Source organism: Ixodes scapularis, unplaced genomic scaffold, assembly GCF_016920785.2.
Source record: "Ixodes scapularis isolate PalLabHiFi unplaced genomic scaffold, ASM1692078v2 PGA_scaffold0__279_contigs__length_252992795, whole genome shotgun sequence".
NCBI classification, from domain to species: domain Eukaryota; kingdom Metazoa; phylum Arthropoda; class Arachnida; order Ixodida; family Ixodidae; genus Ixodes; species Ixodes scapularis.
The window spans coordinates 224,934,774-224,954,537 of NW_024609835.1; positions in this window are offsets into that span (position 1 = coordinate 224,934,774).

Sequence of the window (19,764 nt, forward strand, 5' to 3'; positions counted from 1 at the left end):
CTCCAAGAGGTGTCCAGGCCCGATGCTTCACCTCACAACACGCGCGTACTAAAGCCCCATGATAAAGGCGTTTTTTACAAGTACCCCTACAAAAAAAAAAAAACGGTTTAAAAATAAACCGGAATGAATCCGGAATTTTAATCCGTCATATGGGCCCCTAAGCAAACCTGATTTCTAGAAACCGTAAATGAACCGGAAATACCCAGTCCGGAAACTCAACCGTAATTGGTCGAAGCGGAAGCTGAACCGTATCTGGCCAATCCGTAGAGCTTCACCGGAGTGGGTCTAACCGTATATTAAACCGTAACAGGCAACACCTGACTATAATAGAAATAGTTTAATAGAGTGACACACCTACTGTTTCACCTTCCGATGTACTGCAGCTGATGCTACAAGCCATCCCTTACAAAAATGTCATATCTAGACTTATAATAAAAATACAGATATTGATATATAAGGAATTGGGCAGATATGACCACATATGCATAATCAGGCCATATATGGATAGATATAGCCATATCTGCCCAGTCCCTCATATACCATATATAGACTGCTTTATATGATCCCATGTTTGGGCCTGGCAAATAGGGTACACACCTCATATAAAGCAATTTTCATGTGATGCTCCTTCTAGCATCACATTAAAATTATTGCCATGGGGCAGGTACCATACTTTCAGGTCCAGACATGGGATCATATAATGCATTTCTATGAATATCCAAAAAATATACATTTTACTGCTATCCAACACTGCCAAACGCGTTTACGTAGATACATCGGCAGAATAGGCCACTGACCAATTTTTATTGGCCTGGTTTGAAATTCGTAGTTCCGACAAATATGTATGCTACAAAAATAAAATGTAGGCGATCGCTAGTTAGCAAACATTGTGACTTATCATTCAACGTCTGAAAGTCACAGCCCTTTGGTGGGATTGGTTGTCGAGGGAGCAGACAGATAATATGGTTTGCAAAAAAAGTTTTATACACAAAAGTGCCAAAATTCCAAACAAGCACTTCCGCCGTTCAAGAAAAAATAATAGTAATATCTCACGAACAACCATTAAAATAAACTAAAAATGTAATAGCACACAGACTCCTATTAAAATAAAACAAAAGGAAGGCGACAATTAAGCTGTAAACTATACGAAAGTTCCAAAGTCGTTGATCCTTACTCACAGGGTAAAGTTCTGATTCAACTCTCCGGTCGAGCACAGCAGTTTTGACATGGGCTTGCTTGCTAGCCTCGTCGTTGAAGTCCTTCCTTGCACCGTGCGATGTTCACAGTCCCCCAGTCGTTCCTCGCTGGCCTTGTTTTTCCGTTCAGTCCCGATATCATCCCTTGTGACCAACACACACGCACAGACACCATTGTTCGCCAGAAGCAAAAAGTTCATTACTGCTCCTTGAACACGACGAGGTCACCACCGTTTCCCGGACTGAAAAATGACGAGGGCATCATATTTTTAACTAAAACTTAATAAAAGAAAAAATAAATAATGAACACATAAGTAACAGAAAGCCGCACTATAAATCATAAGAAAAAAATGAAATAACGAACACACAAATAAAAAAGAGTAAAAACACAAAGGACTTACACAGAAAGCAACATTTGTTTAATTAACAATGACGTTTAAGTCTGATAAAAAAATATTCCTGCTGCGCTAACCACAACCAATATGGTGTGTAAACTATGCGACTTTGAGCAAAGCAGGAATATTTGTGATCATAATCAAATGTCATTGCGAAATCAAAACGTGTGGCTGCCTGCCTAGGTGCTTCATATTACTATTTTTCTGAATTCTGGGTTCATTATTGTGGCTGCTCAGGACCAGGCGGAACTTGGTGGTGCTTTTTCCATTCCGACTTTATTTCGGACAGCTTTGTACCCATAGAGAGAAGCACTAGCTTCTCCACATAGTATCACCCATTTTCCTTGGAGATACCCTCCGTGTACGCTGTAATTGGAAGAAAAAAAATAATAATCAGCAGATACACACATTATTAGCTACATTGTTTTGTAATAATTTTTCTAGATAGGCCCCTGGCCTAGGACAACACAAGACCTTTTTTTGGGCGATGTAAAGTTTTGACACAAACAATTTGGCCCGCATTTTGCAGAACATACCCTGTAAAACCTTGAAGTGCACCATTACGATTTCGGCATACTTTACATCACCATTGTGTTTCCTATGTGCATGATGTTTAAAAGCCAAATCCGCAAACACTTCACAATAATTGATGCGTATTAAGCAGCGTGCTTTATGTGGGGCCTTTAAGTGCAAAGCATCCAAAGTGCGCGTCCGTCTGCATTTGCACAGTATACAGAAGAGGGGAGAATGCGGGCGGACTGCTGTTTTCACTCCTTGCAGCATATAGCTCAAGGATTTTCTAATTTTGCTTATACAGGGTATTTCACCGCACAGAACGTACAAACACAAGCTTGGAGGTCGCACACGCAGTCTCAAAAAACGATTACATCGCGTTTTTTTTGCAACATAAAACGTTGTGTAATCATAATCATAACATAAATGGGAGTACAAAAAATTGCATTAAAGTTCCCAATTGGGTTTGTTTTATACCGCACAGCCACTGTCTATAGACAATCGCAAGCATGGCGCCACAAGTGGTGCCCCATGCGTGCAAGCGCGTGCAACGGGCGGGTGAACGTAGCTTTGGCAAGCTCGTAATCGCACGGGCGTGCCTGCTCGAGCAGAGACATGGCGGCGGCCAGTCGCCCAGCTTGCAATCGTGTATACACAAGTCAACTAGCTCTACACATACCGCACAGCACACCACTGCTAGGCTGAATCAGATAGGTGTCACACTTGCCGAGCTTGAAGTACAGTCGTGATCTATACAAAAGTGAACAAGCAATCGTCGACTGCTCAGTACTGGGAGCATCATCCAGCAGCTGACTTGCTCTCCTTTTCAAATGCGTTGCGAACCAAGTGTGGTAAGTCGTCTGATAAGGAGAGAACGTCACCACACACGGAACTGAGCCGTTGATACTCGCCTGTTTACCTTCATATGGATCAAGTCTCTGTCTGGCCGAAGTAGCCAGTGTGCGTGCAGCACAAACGGCTGTATTGAAATCTCAAGAGGATGAAAGTCAGCTGTATATATAAGGCAGCTTACCCATCAACAACTTTTGCACACTGCCATGGACTGAACCTCGGCCTGGTCGATGCTAGCTTCTGTTCGGCGAGGGCTGCACTGAGTAGAAAGGTGAAAAATGTGCCGTAGATTATGTGGAACAAACAAACAAAATCAATCCTAGCATGCACAATTCGGTAGAGGCACTGACAAATAAAAGTGAGAGGTTGGGTCAATTATGTTAACGCAATATACTTCAAACGCGTACCATGATTGCTGGCAAAATATTTGCTGCCATCAATCTAGATAAGCTTGTAAATTTACATGCCAAATAACAAATAACTTAAAAGCTAAAATATATTTCGATGGAACTACAAAAACCGAAGACTAGCTCTGCAAATATGGTGCTGTCTAGTACACCATAGACGTGTAGAATCGGACTAGCGTCCCCCTTACAAAGGCTGAAGCAAAGCAAGTATAGAGTCTGCAGTGTCAATACAACAGAAACGATGGTATTGTGATTTCGTGGAGATCAAAGTTCGGAACCAGTGTGACAGTCGGCCACCGACCCCCAACGCAAGGCAACACAATGCACTGCTGTTGTAAACTCAGCATTCCGCTTACGAATGAAATGCGCAGTTTCCCTAAAGGCTTTCATTCTACGGGAGTGGCAACAGAATTGCTAAAGGCCAGCCCATAAATACAGTCTGTGTCAAAAACAATCCTAGCAGCAATAAGTTGCTATTATATTGCTAAATATATAGAGCACCTTACCATGAACAGCCTTGGCAGTCTTCCATGAAGCCAGGACTTCAGGAGGGGAGACTTATTTTGTGTCGTTTCAGGTCACTCACATCAGGATGGCGAAAGTGAATGCCAACATCTAATTGGGAAAGGCTGCAGTAAGTACAAAGATGAAAACACTGATTAGAATATAGGATAAAAAATATCATGGACGAACTTGAAAAAAGTGCACAAAAAGACAAGGACAAAAAGACAGGAACACGTAGGACGCAGACTGGTGTACATTCGCAACTCGATTGATTGTACACAAAAGAAAATAAGAGGATGAGAGAAATCAGAAAGGCTGTACTCGGAGAATGTGAGCTTCAGGAACCGGGATGTGAGGCAAAGATGTCAGGTAGATTGTTTTACAGACACTCTAGAACTTGCAACAGCCTTTCCATGTAGTAAAGTGGTGAGTTCATTCTGATTGAACATCTTGAAATATAGTACCCAAGAAACAAGGAATAAAGGCTAGGAATACATACACTACATACGAGTGCAGACTCCCAACACGCATACATTAGAGAAGAAAAAAAGGAATGCGTTATAATTCACCCATATGCATAATACTGTAAAAACAATTTCCTCGGCAGCTCAGGTAACCGACGGATGTGCGGACACCATTGGTTGCCCCATACTACGAATAAGAAAGGCCTAAAATAATTATCTTCTATGTTTTTATAGTATCTGCTAATTATTGACGTTTTTCCTATGGATGACATACAGGAGTAGTGTAAACAGTGCATAGGTATGTGACAATCCATCGTAGATTTTAGAGAGAGATTGAGCTCTCTTTATGTACTAGCCATCTATCTGTTACCTTCACTGACATGAAAATTATGTGTTTTTTTTTTAATCAGCTCTTGCTAACAGGTAAATCAGCGCGTTCCACTTGGGCCTGTGCTCGAGCCCTTCCGCATTTATATTTCTCCCTTCTCTGATTTATGCGAGTTCAGTTTGCGCTTGCATGAGGTCTATGTGTTACTTTCCCTGTCTCCTTGATTTTTTGCGAACTATTTTTCAAGATGTTCAATTAGTACCAGCTCACCACCTTACTACAATTATGCAACAACTAAAAACAATTACAACTTGCACTATTCGCTAAAGGCAATTCCAAACGAAAAAACAGGGATTTGGTGAGGTATGTCTAACACTATATACTTACACTGAAAAAAATATAGATACCAAAAACTGGCGAGACACTACCTTAATTCAGGACAGGCTTGTAAATTTCCCTAGAAGCTTGTAATTAATACTTGATAGCCTCTAAAAAACAGCAGTAGGAAAAGAATAAATGCTTCACCATTTAAAGCAGCCTGAGTGTTTCTGGAGCTGTGAAATTCGTTGCACGTGCGTTGGATCATACAAAACACGTGTACAGCAAATGATATTTAGAGCTCGACATTTCGCGAGGAATAAGTGCCGGCGTCAAAAATTATTTCGCGGGCACAAATTTTTGCGATCGGAAGTGGTTTGCTATGCATTAACAATCTTGGGGTGAATTCATTGCGGGACCAATTTTTGGCAATTCTTTTCTGATTACGAATCGCGAAAATGAAATCGTTTGGAGATGACTGGGCGGTGGAAGCTACGGGCTTGCTCGATCAATCAATCGCTGCTTTTTGTCGGGTCCAGCTCTCCGCATGCAATGGCGTCGGCGATGGAGGGGTACCGCACCGCGCGCTTCCAGACATTCTAGTTTACCAGTAAACAATACGGCAGAGGGAGGCCTTTGGGGAGGCAATCCTCCCCATCCGCTTTGACCCCCACCCCCGCAACCCCCGTCTCCCAAAAAGTTCCGCCGCTACTGAGGAACCTTCAGCGAGTACAGTCTCTGCATCGGGGAAAAAAGCAGAAAAACAGCCTCGCATAACACCATTCGCTTACAATTAATAATACTGGTATAAGCAAGCGATCTACAGACAATAACAAGCTTTCTGAACGCAGGAAATAAGCTAGCCCTAACGAACAAAGAAACAAACTTACTCGGTTCCCGTGCCATGATCTTCGCTGTTGAGCCGATTTGACGAAGTTCCACGTCTCACATCGCTTCCGTCTTTTTCGGACATGTTTGAAACTAAGGCAAACTCCACGCATCACCACTAATCGGGAAATTTAACCGTTAGAAGGTCGTGAACGCAGGCATTCAAACTGTCAAACGCACATGGCCGACACGCCCGGCAAACCGTGAGAAACATTGGCTGTTGATTCGATGAGATTGTTTTCGTATCTTCAAAACGTTTCCAATAAAAGGATAAGCAAACCGCATTATAAAACTCATAAAAAACACAGTAATAATAAATTAATGCAGAGTTCATTATTGCCATAATATTATGACTAAGTCCTGAACAGGTAGCAAAATATTAAATACGAAACTAAGTATACAACGGTTCGAAACGAATTCAGCAGACATGTATGCTTCCAGGAAACACGTTGAGAAAACCGGGCGACTTTAGCCTAGTTACACACAAATTACACACATCCACTTTACCCGTTAAAACTTACCTCGAAGAAAAAGAAATATTTGTACCCTGGACAGTAAACTGTATATTATGTAACAAGCCAGAGACAATAGAACACTGTTTCATATACTGTAATGATGCGTTTTTGTTTTGGGATGTGCTGCAACGCACTCTACAAAAAGACATAGTTCTTAACGACTACAATCTTCGCTTCCTTCTTTTTTCTGAAAATGAAACCGTACCGTACGACATGTTTGCTCTTTTAGGTTTGCATAGTCTGTGGAAGTGCCGCATGATCGACAGGCATGCGGAGAAGCCGCGTACGACGAAGTCGCTCTTTCTAGAACAAGTGGCGCAGGTGAGAAGTGTATATGCTTCAAAGTTTAACCAGCCTGACTGGTTCCCTATGTTTGACAAATGCCTTGGCTTACCGAATTTCTGAAGAAAAAGAACTGCGAGCGTAAGTGAGACTTGCCCGAATCTTTCACCTTAGTTTTGTCATTGTCTGCTAATAAGTCTAATGGCCACATGTTCAAGATGCCAAATGTAAAAATTTGTGTGATAGTTGTGTGTAAATAGCTTTTTAAAGGTGTGCATGTTTTAATGTATATACAGTACGAATGAACGTGTTGTGGTAATTACGGAACATCATGTAATAAAAAAAAAAAGACTTTAGCCTAGTTTGCTAACGCGCTGTCTTCCTGAGCGTGCGGTCGTTGGTTCGAATCCCGGAAGCACTGTTTTCTTATGTTTTTTTTTTGTATTAGTTTTTATTATTTTAAATATCTTTTTTACCTTTTGTATTAGTTTTTATTACTATAAATATTTTTTTTCTCGCCTACTTGTGTTAGTTTTTATTATTTCTAATTTTTTTTCTCGCCTTTTTGCATTAGTTTTTATTATTTAAAATATTTTTTTCTCACCTTCTTGTATTAGTTTTTATATTTTTATATATTTTTTTCTCACCTTTCTGTATTAAATTTTATTATTTTAAATATTTTCTATGTTTTTGCAGTCGTCGGCACCGTTCTTTAGGGTAATAATCACGGAGAAGGTGAAAACAAAAAGTGCGAGCCTAAGTTCTAATTGTTGCAAAGCACAAACCGTGGCCCTCTTGTTTTGCCGGGATAATTCATAACCTTAGGCAAACAGTACAAGTTCTTCAAACATGAAAGAAATGTAATAATAATGAGCATATTGCGAGCAAAATGTGAAAATGTGTAAGTGGTAAAACTGCCACAGTAATGCAGCCGAAGTTTGTCTGAAAGCGGCCATCTTTACCCACTGTCGAATAAAAAATACCGTAATTTTAAGGCAGTAATTTAGCTGAGCTCATAGCGCGCTACGTATTAAGCACATCTCTTAATATTCTGACTTCCGGAAAGTAGTATTTTATTTGTTCTGGTAGATCAGTGCTATCCCCCGCGTGCCGCCAGGTTTTATTTATACAGGTTGCGCTCCGCAGTTTTACTTTTTTAGTAGGCCTAGACACGTTTTTATTCCTGAGATTCAAGTGCAGCACGGATAATTAAACTAGCTTTCAGAAAGGCATCGTTCAACATTGTAACAATTATTTTTCGTAGCGTCAAGGGGTCACATTCACAAACCCGGCAGTGTGAACATCCACAACGCAGTGGTGTTTCTCGCTTTTTTACGTTAAAAAAAGAAGTTTTTATATTCGCGTTCCTCTGGAACGGTATGTCGTATAACATAAGTTATCAAAGCGACAGATATCATTTGGCTATGGGAACATTCGAAATATTTCTGTTAGATAATCGTAACTACCACAGAAAGCAGTTGATTCCTGCCTGAAATAGCATATTTTCGCACTCAATTTCTTAGCGTCATAAGCAATAAACACATCTCTTACTTTTCTAGTCTCTGGAAAGTAATGTTTATTATTGTTTTTGTAACTCAAAGCGCGTGCGCAATCATGCCACGTTTTTTTTTCTCTTCATGTTTAGGCTCCGTTATACCGTTTTTATTTTTATCAGGGCCAAACACCTGCGTATACACCGGACCTTAAGTATGGTACATCAAATTAAACTAGCTTCCTGAAAAAAGTAATGTTCGGCGTTGTAAAATTTATTTTTCGTGGCGTAGGCGGTCATAATCTCAAATCCTCTGCAGCTAATTTTCTTCACCGTATTGTTTTTTCTTGCGTTTTCGCGATAAAACACGTCAGCCTTGCCATGCTGGGATAAAATGCCCTAGCGTCGGCAGTCATTTAGGAAGGATTGATCAACGCAAACATTTCCACTCGCTATCCATGAACTGCCACAGTTTGTCAGAATTTCAATGACTTGACTTCGTAGTGAAAAAGGCGAAAAAAATAAAACGATGCCGGTCGGTAAACGGATTTTCCTTTACGGGGCTCGCCAGCTTGAACAGCAAAGCGCCGATGCCGGCCATCACTGAACTTCCATGTAAATACTGGCCATCAAAGGACATATTAGCTTTCACTTCACAAAATAATTTTAATTTTTGTGATTGTTTTCTGTTCAGATAAATTCTGGATCACGGTTAATATGAAACATACACTTAACGCCAATGTCAAACCTGTCACATTGTTTTTTCTTTCTGTGTTGTCTCAAAATCGTCACTAGCGACGTTTCAGACTAAATGAATACTATGTTTTCTTTTCCGCCAGCTCTGCATGACAGTCAATTTACCTCGTTTCTTCATACTGGCTACTGCATGTCAGGAACATTGGTGGTTTTGATAGAACCGAATTGGATGGACATCTGAGAATTCTGACTTATTAGTTATTACACTGAAGGCGACACGTACTGACACATGTAGCGATGTAGGAGTGTGATAGATTTAGAAATAGACTTTGTTATTATAAGCACGACCACTGATTCCAACCAAGCATCCTTAATCCTAAAGTTAGATGGAACGGAAATTGTATTACCAGATGCACCACTCGCTGAAAGTAACTGTCAAATTGCCACAATATTTCAAGATCCGTCCTCCAAATCATACCTGAGAAAAAAAAAATTTTTTTTGCGGTTAATATTGGTTAAAACCAGTTACCGGTAAATACTTTACGGTTACGCCTACGGTTATGTTTTTTTTTTTTTTAATTTCAAATAACAATTTCGTTAATATTACGGTTACTGAAAATTTTTGTTCCTAAATGGTTTTCGGTTTCGGTTACGGTTTAAATCTCTGCTTTGCGTACCTATATTGATAAAAGCCCCTGAAATTGCCTGCATATGCACCATAATAGAATGTTCAGCATGCAGGCATAAAGAAGGAGACCGCAGGAAAGCTGTCAAAGATACTGAAATGACACTTTCCGATTGTGTGTACATCTAGCTGCGGCATCTAATTAGTTCTTGTTTTTGTTTGTTTTTATGTGGAGAAAATTATATAAAAAAGGTTATTTGACAGTTATCGAGCAATTATTTAAAAAAATAATTAAAAAATGACAAAACGTAGTTTAAGCATAATAATGAACAAGTATTGCAGAATGCGTAAAAATGCTAGATGGAATCACATGGCGATGACTTGCACAAAAATCGCCGTGATGTCGCCTTTTTGGCGCCGCATATCAGCTGGCTGTCTTCTGCGGTCTGAGCTTTGATCGACGCAGCTGCCCGTACATATGGTATCGGGATGGATTGTTTGCAACTTCATATTTCAACCATACGCTTGGAAGTCTTCGGCCTCAGGCCGCTGATCCGACTTTCTTTCGAACAAGATATGGCAATGTATGGTTTGTGCAGAGCGGATATTTTCAGTTTAGACTTTGTCCAATTTGCCTTTTGTCCAATTTGCCTTTCAACCGAATTTGACAAGGAATAGTTTGTTCGAACCGCATATTGTGTGTCTGGAATTCCTTCAATTGTACTTTGAACCGGACTCCAAAAATCACGGTTTGTTCGAACCAATTAGGAAAATCACGGTTTGTGTGAACCGGAATTTGACTGTCTGGAATTCCTCCAATTTGACTTTGAAGCGGATTGGGAAAATCACGGTTTGTGCGAACTGGAATCTGTCTGTCCGGAATTCCTCCAATTTGACTTTGAACCGGATTAGGAAATTCACGGTTAGAGCGAACCGGAATTTGCCTGTCCGAAATTCCTCCACTTTGACTTTGAACCGGATTAAAAAAATCACGGTATGAGCGAACCGGAATTCGCCTCTCCGGAATTCCTCCAATTTGACTTTGAACCGGATTTGAAAATTCACGGTTTGTGCGAACCGGAAGCCGCCTCTCCGGTGTGACTCCGGTTTCATCTTAGGCCGGATTTCACTTTCCTAACTGATTTCAAACCGTTATTTTTGCTAGGGACCGCCAACCATTGTTGTGGAACCGCGCGAGGCACGTGCCACGAGCGGGTGCTCCGCCGCCATTCGCTTCCTAGGGCTGCTCATTTCAGTGCTGCGCCGCCATTCGCTTCCAAAGGCCGCTCGAGACGCGAGTCTCGTGCACTGGCGCATTTGACGCTATTAGCGGCGAGATGTTTCGGTGGCGCCCTCGTTTGGTTACCTTTCGTGACGTCATTACCCGATGAACAACAAGTTCTATGGTGTTTGTAAGGGGCACGGTGGAAGCCTGAAATTATACTGCTCTCAAAGCAACACTGCCATAACCGTCAATATTTAAGTTCTAACATTCCTCTTATTTCCGTCCATGAGACACCCTTTGCTGACGTCATAGTCAGCATTCGGCCAATCGTGGCGGGGCGACCACAGCGACGCTTTTGATCGCTCACGTCGCCAATACTTGCACGACAAACGCAAACATATCGAGGGGCTTTAGCGCGTACGGCTAAGTAGCGCCGCCTGACGGACGTTCGTTTTTTCTATTTTTCTAGCATGTTGTATTTACATTATTATAGAAGATATATCAGATATATCTTTCTTTAACAACATGTGGAACACTGTTCTGGATGTGACCGCCCTTATTCAAACAAGTTTCGCTGATACAAAATACGAAACTACGAAACAAGCTCGGCCAGGCTTAGCTTTTGCAGCGCGAACGCGGAGAACGCTTTGACCGCTTGACCGTCTGCTTTGGCAGCAGTTTGGGGCTTTGGCGGTCACCTTGAATCACACGCATAGAAATTGTCGGAGCCCGGTCGTGTGCGGGTGAAAAGGTAGGAAAATAAGTAATATTCCGGTTGAAAACGTCGAGCTGGTCCCGAGCTGTCATTCAAAAACATTTAGATTTCTTGCTGTCGGTGCTGCTGGGGCGACATCATTGAACCTCCTACGGAAGGGATGGTTGGCTTCACCACACGGCAGGTTTGTACGCCTAGGTGGCTCCACCGCACGGCAACCACACGTACTATTTGCCCTCTCCCTTCCGCTTGCCAGTGCTCGGAGCTGACAGGCATAGTGTAACTTACATAGGAGGCACTGATTGGGCGTACCACCACCAGAAAGGGTAGTAAAAAAGGCGCAATGGAACAACACCCCTAAAATTGGGTGTAACAACCCCATAAGAGTGCACGACAAAATTACTGCAAAAGAGTCGAAACATGCCTGGTTCGATTTTTATTTTTTGATTAAGGTTTTACCAGGCTCTACTAAATTCTCTATCGACAATTGCAAGCAGGCCATCTGGCCGCCTCCATGACTCTGCTCGTGAGGGCAAGTGTGTGAAATTACAAGCTTGCCAAATGCGCAACTCCGGCCAAAACTCGAAATGAAATAAATTACTGGTATCGCTGTAGTGACAAAATACGACCCCAGCCAAAGTATTACGTCCGGGGGACGCCGCATTCTCAACTACTGCCAATAATAAAATTGTGACCCGCCGCGAACCGCTGCTCCTTAGCGGGCAGTCAGCGGGTTGCCGATCGCTAAAGCAACATTGGGCCGTGACGTCAGTATCGTTATCTTTTTTTCCTCCAGTCCGGGCGTTGCGCGGAGTGCGCTTCTTTGAGCCGCTTCCACCGCTACTTCGGCTTGTGATTGGCGTGTTTAGCCGTTGCTTTCACCTGTAGCCCGTGTAGCTTCGGTATAGCCTTTTGTTTATTTGCTTGTGAGGACTCCAACACTCGTTTTAGCGAGCAACTCAAAACGCCCAAGACTGCCCAGCTGTTCCTCGAAAGATGCCGAGACCAGTTGTAGCGCTGTGGGCTGCTCAAACAACCAGCTGCGCAACCCAGAGGTGCTTTTTCACAAGTTTCCAACGGACCGGAAATTGGAGAAGGTGTGGGTGAACGCTGTTCGACGAGGGGACTTTAGACTTCGGCTTTTACGCGCCCGAGGAAAAAAGAACGAAAAAACAGGCGGGTACAGCCCAGCACACGTGTGTTAGGGCGCCGCGGCCCACGCCGGAGAGCCTCGAAGCTTTGCGTCTGGGACTGACCCGCAGCGCGAAAGCGAGAGGGCCCCCAGTACTGTACATATAGTCGTGTGCGATATGAAGGTGACCGCCGGGCCGTCGACCGCTGCGTGCTATCAGCGCCATGACGCGGCTGCTGTGGCAGCCACGTCATGGCGCTGATAGCACGGAGCGGTGGACGGTCCGGCGTTCACCTTCATATCGCGATAAGAAAACGAGGCGTCACGGCAGCCGCGTTATCGCGCTGATAGCACGGAGCGGTCAACGGTCCGGCCTTCACCTTCATACTGCCGGCGGGTGTACATCACTTGCAGCGCGGCGTGAAGCAACGCCGCTCAATCCACGGAGCCCCAATGACAATTTAGGCCTAGCGACGAGTACGGGAGACCGCACACGTGGCGACAGCCGCCGAGTACGGCACCGAACGAGTTCACTCGTTTTCCAGTCGATAGCTTTTGGGTATACAAGCGACGAGCATGGCATAGCGCACGCACGGCAGTGGCCGCCGAGTACGGCACCGAACGAGTTCACGGATTTTCCAGTCGTTAGCTTTGGGTATACGCACTAACTCTTGCTACATATGCTGGATAACTACCACGTACACAGAATTAAAACAAAATCACCTTACCTCCTATCTTTAGACGGCTAGCGTAACAGAGGTAGGTGCCACTCGGCCTGCGTACTCGTTGAACGAGAACGATCCTGACGTCACGTTCACATAGCAGCTGATTTCCAGTGTTGCCATGGCCTCGAGCGGCTAGTTGCGTTTTTGTTGGCCACGCCCCAAACAAAACTTTTAGGCGTCGATATCTTTAAAACCACGCACAATAACGAGAAAAAAAATTACCCCTTCCAATTCAGGGACGCTGAAGGCGCTAAAAACAGTAATAATCACAAAATCCAAGGTCACGCGCACGCTGCACATTCTTGCACGCATGGGGCACCAGTGAGGCGCCATGCTTGCAAGCATTCATAGATCCTCTTCGTGACAAACGACGACAGGCGGCGCTCCAGTCCTTGACGTCCCAAAAAATATCCGGTTCAAAAAAAAAAAAAAAAGCTTTCAGCTTTTTTATTTTGGTGAAGAAGGAAGACCAGCGAAGCTGTACTATGATAGGAATGAAGTACTGGCCGGCCGCAAGTCGACAAGCAGGAGTGGAAAGGCTGGAAAGGTGGCCGCCATCTATGAGTGATAGAGGCCACCAGACAACCGGCAAGCCGGTTGTCTGGTTGCCGTAGTCGATTATACATGGCGGTAGCTGTCCAGAGTTTTGTGTCATCATTTGTGTGCTGGTGGACACGATCCTGGGGAAACTAGCTCTTAACTGTAAAACCACACCTTAACATATAACACCGCTGCTTGAAATGTCAATTAAACGTTTAACCGCCGATTCTCCAGATGAACGCCAAAAGAAAAAAGGAGATCGAGATCTGTTCAAAAAGCTTTTTATATATTCTTGTAAACCAATTTGTCTTCTGAAAGACCTTAGAGGGGCCATGAAACGATTTTTCTAATTTCGCTAAAAGCTACTCCGAATCACTCTCTAATGTTAACAACCAATAAACTTGCTTTAGTTTTCCTCTCTAAGCGATGGCAGTCGACAAATAAATTAGAGAAATATGAGCATCGTTCATCCCCTCAACTCGGAGCCAGAACATGCGGCCACGTGGCCTGGCGCCCATCTTATGCTGCCAACGTTAATCATAGCCAGTGTTGGCGGTGTCGTGTTACAACGGGTTACTTTTTTCGGTAACGTAGTAACGTACTTGTTACTTTTTCAAAAGAGTAACGGGTAACGTAGTTACGTTACCTATTTCAAGTGACGGGTAACGTAGTTACGTTACTTATTTCACATAATGGGTAACGTAGTTACGTTACTCGTTACTTCTTCTTTCAAATACTTAACGAAAATTACACTTCCACGTTTTGTCTTGTTTTTAGGCATCGAGCCATGTGAAATTTCGAGCTTCTGTTTTTCTTGGCGTTTTTTCTTGTGAGTATTTAGGTGAAACTGTAAAAAAGATATAGTAATCATGTTCAGTTCCTGCATGAACATGATGTTTCTTGAAATATGTCGCTTATGCATACCTGTACCGTCAAAACAGTAAGACGTGTTCAGTCATAATAAATAAAAGGGACGCAAAAGTAACCTGCCTTACTGTTCTTTGTAGCGGTAACGCGTTCCTTTTATTAGGGAATTTTTGGGAACCGTTGTTGCACATCCGATACGATACGATGGGCCCTCCGGTACGAACTGCGCATGCGCTACCGCAGAAAACTCGCGCATGCGCAGTTCGTATCGGCCCGGGCCCATCGTATTGTATCGGATGTGCAATAACGGTTCCCTAAAACTCTCTATTTTGAGGTAACGTAAGACGGTAAGGCGTTACTTTTATCTGCAATTAACGAGTAACGTGTTTCCTTACTTTTTTTCGGTAACGCCCACAACACTGGTCATAGCCACGCGCTGGGGTCAGCAAAGTAGAAAACGCGTGCTGAGTTCCAGGCATTGTTGAGTTACGGTTATTATTATCAGCGCAGTGGTTGGACACGAACCACCACCCGAGTTTTCGCCGAGGCATCGATTGTTACGAGTCAAATCCGAGTGCTCACGCAGTTTTGGTGTCCAATTCATGAGCTGCGCTCGACTGTCGCCAGGCGAGTGGTTTCAATCCCACAATTACGTCATCAAGCTTTGCGAAGACAAGACTGAAATAAATAGTTTACTTTTACCTCGCAATTTCACCGCGACCAGGACGCTTCAGAATCAGTTGCGTTCCGTGGGAGTGTACTTGGGGCAGACTATGACCAGTACGCCTCTGTAAGGTTATGAACATTCCAACCCGATGTCGTTTCATGACCCCTTTGAATTGTACAACCGAAGGCCCTAGTTAAATCTTCAACTTTGCTTTCCATGCAGCATTTATGCTTTATAGCAATGGTGACGTAAGCAAAACTCGACCGACTTGCAAAGACGGAACGACCGGGAGTCGCTTGAGACCCAAGCGGCAGATTATGTTTGTAAACAGTAAAATGGTTCATTGAGACGAAAGCAGAGCTACTCTCAGAAGCATGCTTGCAAAGGACTCACAAATAAAACAGCGATCTCATGTAATCCGTGATAGATGCATAATCCGACCCGGGCAGCAGTGAGTAACGCAAACACAGTCGAGAATGAAGGTGGTCGCTAACGTTCATTGGAGGTCTCGCGGTCGTCGATGAGCAGTTATTTGTCGAAGCGCGTCCAACAAACACGACAAAAAAACTCCATGAACTCTGACGAAGAAAACGGCTATTAGCGAAAAGTTTTCATGGATGTATTCCGGCCGTTCAAGTCGAAAAACCACGGACGCGACTGCAACGCAAGAAATGTAGAAAACCGAAGAGCGCTTTTCGAAAACCGAACCTACTTCGCCCACTACACATCACCGTAACTTAGCAAACGGCGAAGACGATGACACCGGTGAGCCCATCACGGCGTCAAAGCGAATGACGTTACATATATTCGTCCAAGCGTTTTTGTCCTACGGACAACGGTCACGTGATTCGCTCCACCGCTATGATTTGTTAGAAGCGGCCGTCGAACTTGCTCGAAGACAGAAAAGAAAGTGGGGAGACTTAACAGAAGACGAAGTCAAAGGGAGATGGACAATGCAGCTAACCTCCCTCTGCTGCTTTATATAGGCCTCCTGCACTGCTCAGGGTGTGCGGAAAAAAGGGACTCGTCATGATTTATTTCGGGTAGTACAAAATAGGAGCGTCTCAACCTGCCACACATGTGCCACACTCTGATGCGGACCGCAAAATCATAAGGCAAATTAAAAAAAAAAAAAAAAAATTCCAACGCCCCCGAAGCGCAGGTCAAAGCTAATACGCTGAGACATAGCTTCCTCTATGTGCACAAAGCCTGGCAGTTCGATGACGGAGCCATAGAGTGGCCGGTCGCAGATTTGGAGCGTGAGGATCTGGTAGCACAGGGCATTTCTCGGGGAGTCCGGTATTCAGCGCACAGCTTTTGCAGCGGCGAGGACTCGAAACATGGTTTTCAAACCCGACGAGACAAGAAGCCGTAGCCCGAGGAATACGAGAAGCACGAGCGGACCTTCCATCGCTCGGGACAAGTGTGTTTCGGCATCTCGCCGCAGTGGGGCGCCTGTTCCATGACTCTTGTCTGCTGCTGTACCTTTTCACTTTCGGTGGCCGCGTCTCGTGGTGATCTGCCAGGCTTTCTGGGTACAGAGGAGGCTGTAGCTGAGAGCATGAGACTAGAGGCGTGGTTTCACGCGTTCCAAAGAAAAAAAAAACGAGAGAAAAGAAGCGTCGGGACGCTAGATATGTTTATGCCATCGCGCAGAGATAAGAATCACGTACTTATAGAGGGGGTGTCATGAATCCGGCATTATCGATTGTACGTGAGAAAACATGATTGCGCCGCTTTAAGACAAGGACAAAGGAAGAACAGACACCGCAGAGCGCTAAGTTTCAAATTATTTAATCCAAGAGCGTCAGCGTAAATACACACTGCGTCACCACACCACATCTGAACCAATCCTTGGCCCCGCCATGGACCGCAAGTACACTATCTCTTCCTCCGCGAAGTCAATTGTAGGGACTCTGATACAAAAGAGTGCCAGAACTATTGATGGCGTCCGCCTCAATTATCTCCCTAACAGTCTTACCTTTGTGCCAAGCGAGAACCGTGGAAGAAGTAAATAATGGTTTGCAGCCGCAGTCATGACAGTGACACGAAAGATGGCCATCCCGAACCCCGTTCATTTTGTTGTAGTGTTCTCTTAGCCATACATTTAAACACCTGCCTGTCTGGCCGACATATTTCTTGCCGCATGAAATTAAAATCTGATCCACTGCCCCTTCCGTCCACGTGACAAACGGACTCCTCTGCTTGACCGGGCAGCCCGTCGGTACCTTGTGAAATGGATCTGTCAGCTTACATATTTTTGTGAGCTTTTCGGGTGCAGAGTAAATAACTTTTACGTTTACACGTTTTGCTATTTTTCCAAGACTGTCCGCTCTTCTGTGGATGTGAGGCACAACCGCAACTTTCTGTCTTGCTTGACCTGCCTCTGGGCGCGGGCTAACGTCCTTTTCTATTTTCTTGAGGACGCCTTCTTCTACAGATGCAATCATGGCCTTTGGAAGCTCGGCACACTGCAAGCGTTCGTTCTGCTAAATCAAACTCATGGACATTGCATAGCGGCAAGACACTTTGAGGGCGTTCGTAAGACACAAATTAAGTATTCCTCTTTTAACTAATTTCGAGTGGAATCAGTTAAATGGTAGCAACGGCTTGTTCGCCCTTGGGTGGTATGCCCAACACATGTGCTGTTCAGAGGGGTGAGTTTAATGTTTAGAAATTCAATAACACACTCTACGGGTACTTCATCCGTGTCCTCCTGAAGGGGGTCAAGGACATCACCAAAAACGGTCAAAAGACTTCGGTAGAAGAGTAGTAAGTTGGGCGAGTAAGTCGGACTGGCGAGAAGGAGAGTTGAGTATTATTGTCATGTAAAATTAAAAAAAAGGATTGTTAACATATCTAAAAACCTTAGTAACGTTAAAAGCACTCAGGCGGTCAAAAGTATTCTGTCATAGAAATACATCACTAAAAATAGGAGCTATGCACGAGCCGAGACACACACCCCGTTTCTGAATAAAACAGTCGTTATTCCATTCAGCAAAACTTGAGTTAAGATAGAAACCGAGCAGTTCTAGGAGGTCTTTTACTGTCATGCCCACTTCATTTTGAAAAGCGATCATCCCGCGGGTGTCGATGCAAATTTTCAACGAACCTAAGTAGTTTATCTTGTTGCAGCGGGTAATATGAATGTTCTACGTCTACAGAGCAGGCTACGAAGCCTTTGTTCGAGTTTTTCTTTAAAAATTCTACAACCTCATTCGAACTCCTGGTCAAAAACGGATCGTCAATCTTAAGCAACTTTAGCTTCTTTTGCAAAAAAAGAGCGATCAATTTCGCCACATTCCATGCTCTGACCCAATCACCCTCAGAGGACACTCCACTTTATGGGTTTTTACGCTGAACATTATCTGCAGACTACAGCACCTGCTGCTGTCAATGTTCTGCGCCAAATGACCAAGATTAAACTTCTTGCACAGATCCTTCCCTTCCGTCTTTAGCTCTTTCAGCGACACATCTTGACGTTTGTTAAAAAAAATGAAAGCCGCTTACAACTCCCTGTAACGCCGAATTAGAGCGCAGCTCTTGAGGAGGAGGAGGGAAGGGCACTGGGGGGGGGGGTTAAACTAACCAGGGGGGGTCACGTTACCTTGGGGGTCACGTGACCCCCAATGCCGATGATGTCATCACTGACGTCACTGATGACGTCATCAGTGACGATGACGATGCGGGTACCGATGACGTCATTAGTGACGTCACTGATGACTTCACCAGTGATGATGACGATGACGATGCGAATGTCGGTGACGTCATCAGTGACGTCGCTGATGACGTCATCAGTGATGATGACGATGACGATGCGGATGCCGGTGACGACATCAGTGACGTCACTGATGATGTCATCAGTGATGATGACGATGACAATGCGGATGTCGGTGACGTCATCAGTGATGATGACGATGACGATGTGGATGCCGGTGACGTCATCAGTGATGATGACGATGACGATGTGGATGCCGGTGACGTCATCAGTGATGATGACGATGACGATGTGGATGCCGGTGACGTCATCAGTGATGATGACGATGACGATGCGGATGCCGGTGACGTCATCAGTGATGATGACGATGACGATGTGGATTCCGGTGACGTCATCAGTGATGATGACGATGACGATGTGGATGCCGGTGACGTCATCAGTGATGATGACGATGACGATGCGGATGCCGGTGACGTCATCAGTGATGACGATGACGATGTGGATGCCGGTGACGTCATCAGTGATGATGACGATGACGATGTGGATGCCGGTGACGTCATCAGTGATGATGACGATGACGATGTGGATGCCGGTGACGTCATCAGTGACGATGACGTCATCGGGGGGTCACGCGACATCGGCGGGGGTCACGTGACCTCGAGGAGGGGGCCACGTGACTTCGGGGGGTCACGTGACCCCC